The following is a 2551-nucleotide window of genomic DNA, read 5'->3' as shown; positions in this document are numbered from 1 at the left end:
TTTGGTCTCTCCAATGTAGAGGAGACCGCATTGGGAGCAACGAATGCAGTAGACTAAGTCAGAGGAAATGCAAGTGAAATGCTGCTTCACTTGAAACGGGTGTTTGGGCCTTTGGACGGTGAGGAGAGAGGAAGTGAAGGGGCAGGTGTTGCATCTTCTGCGTGGGCATGGGGAGGTGCCATAGGTGGGGGTTGAGGAGTAGGGGTGATGGAGTGGACCAGGGTGTCCCGGAGGGAACGATCCCTATGGAATGCCGCCAGGGGGGGTGAAGGGAAGGTGTGTTTGGTGGTGGCAGAACTGTTTTTGAAGGTAGCAGCATCAGAACAGATGCGACGGACGCAAAAGAACTGAGAGAATGGGATGGAGTCCTTACAGGAAGCAGGGTGTGAGGAGCTGTAGTCAAGGTAGCTGTGGGAGTCGGTAGGCTTGTAATGGATATTGGTGGACAGTCTATCACCAGAAATTGAGACAGAGAGGTCAAGGAAGGGAAGGGAAGTGTCAGAGATGGACCATGTGAGAATGATGGAGGGGTGGAGATTGGAAGCAAAATTAATAAATTTTTCCAGTTCCCGACGAGAGCATGAAGCAGCACCGAAGTAATCATCGATGTACCGGAGAAAGAGTTGTGGGAGGGGGCCGGAGTAGGACTGGAACAAGGAATGTTCCACATACCCCATAAAGAGACAGGCATAGCGGGGGCCCATGCGGGTACCCATGGCCACACCTTTTATTTGGAGGAATTGAGAGGAGTTAAAGGAGAAATTAAAGTTAAAGGGGGCATCACTCAGTCTGGCACCAATGAGCCTGTCCTGCCACTCAGCACAAGTTCAGTTCAACCAGATCAATGATGGAAAGCAGGACAATGCTCTGAATGACTTTTTCTTCTTTTCAGTTTCCCTTTCACCCTGTAGAGGGCAAAACTGCACCATTCCTGAAGACGCTGCAATACCAGGTCGATGTGTGGAATGGACGGAGAAAGATCCTGTTCCATCTCCCTGCTCCAAAAATAAATTTAATATTTGGTCCCCAGATAAAGGACGTATCGGATATTAAACTGATAAGAACAGATTTTTTTTTGAAAAATATACTTTATTCATAAAATATCTGGAGGAACATTCCAAAACATTTCAAAATCACCATCACAAAAGTACAATCAGATTCAACTTTTACACATTGATCACAAGGTGCATCGATACAATCAATGAATATTACAATCATTTCAATATGGTCAATGCAGACAATCAGACAAAAGTATTGGAGTTATCAACATACATCATGTTGCTCTCTGAGGTGCTTCAATATAATTAGTATTCACTGCAGACATTCATTTGGAGCTGTACAGCCCGAGGGGCTCTCAACATTTCCCAGTCCCTGGGTGCACTGTGGCAGAAAGGTCTTAGACAGCGACCCTTCCCCATTGCGCCTTTGCGGTGGCTGCCCCAAGCTTTAGTGCGTCCCTCAGCACGTAGTCCTGGACCTTGGAACGTGCCAGTCTGCAACACTCGGTCGGGGACAACTCTTTGCGCTGGAAGTCCAACAAGTTTCAGGCAGACCAAAGAGCGTCTATCACCGACGTCCAGACCTTCTTTGCAAAGGCACAACCACAAGGAGGTGAACAACGGTCTTGTCCCCACCACAGCCACCTCAAGGGGAACGTGCAGAGGGGGTGAGACTCCTGCCGTGTTGCGGAATCCCTCCCCAAATCTCATTTTGAGAGCACATCCACCATGTTTGTCCAGACTCTCCCATGTACTGTCATCAAAGCCCTTTGTAATGGAGGACAGGAAGGACTGGGACTCCGTACTGTCTGTGGGCTTCACGTCATACAATCCGACATAAAAGGATTTGCTGATCCTCAAAATGTCGGACTGCGATGACTTTACTGAGCCGTCTTCTTCCTTCAGGCTGCTGATCACAGAGCTCTCTCTGTGTACCTTTTGGAAGAAGAAACGTGAGCACGTCTCATCCTGCTCCACGGAGTGGACTCTGGAACAGAAGATGATCTTGGAGGCCTCCGAGGCAAAGAGCGAGGCTTGCTGGCTCTTCACCTATTGGAGTTCCTCCTTGACATCGACCCCCATCGACTGCAGCTGGAGCAGGTTTTTCTGGAGACAGGAAACGTTCCCCCAGCCTCTCCCTCTCTCTCTTGCCTTCTGAATACCTTTGAGGGTGAAAACCTCTTCATGTTACTAACAAAAACACATGAACATATGAATTAGCAACAGGAGTCGGCCTCTCAGCCCTTCAAGCCCACTTCGCCACTCAATAAGCTCCCGGCTGATCTGATCGTAACCTCATTTCCACATTACCCCCTACCCTCGATAACCTTTCACCCACTTACTTCCCAATAATTAAAAATATTCAACGATTCTGCTTCCATCGCCTGTTGAGGAAGAGAATTCCAAAGTCTCACGACCCTCTGAGAGAAAAGAATTTCCCCTCACCTCTGTCTTAAACAGTGGCCCCAAATACAAGATTCTCCCACAAGAGGAAACATCCTCTCCACATCCACCCTCTCAAGGCCCCTCAGCTTCTTGTATGTTTTAATCAG

The 2551-nt window shown here is 48.3% G+C and overlaps 1 pseudogene; it reads right to left on the bottom strand.

Moving 5' to 3' along the window:
• Window positions 1-915: 915 nt before the first annotated feature.
• LOC144677066 (U2 spliceosomal RNA) lies at window positions 916-1086 on the bottom strand (annotated as a pseudogene).
• Window positions 1087-2551: the final 1465 nt, after the last annotated feature.

The sequence above is a fragment of the Cetorhinus maximus genome, unplaced genomic scaffold (genome assembly GCF_964194155.1).
Source record: "Cetorhinus maximus unplaced genomic scaffold, sCetMax3.hap1.1 HAP1_SCAFFOLD_2192, whole genome shotgun sequence".
Taxonomy (NCBI): Eukaryota; Metazoa; Chordata; class Chondrichthyes; order Lamniformes; family Cetorhinidae; genus Cetorhinus; species Cetorhinus maximus.
The sequence above is the reverse complement of the archived record's forward strand: the minus strand, read 5'-3'. Positions and strand labels throughout refer to the sequence as shown.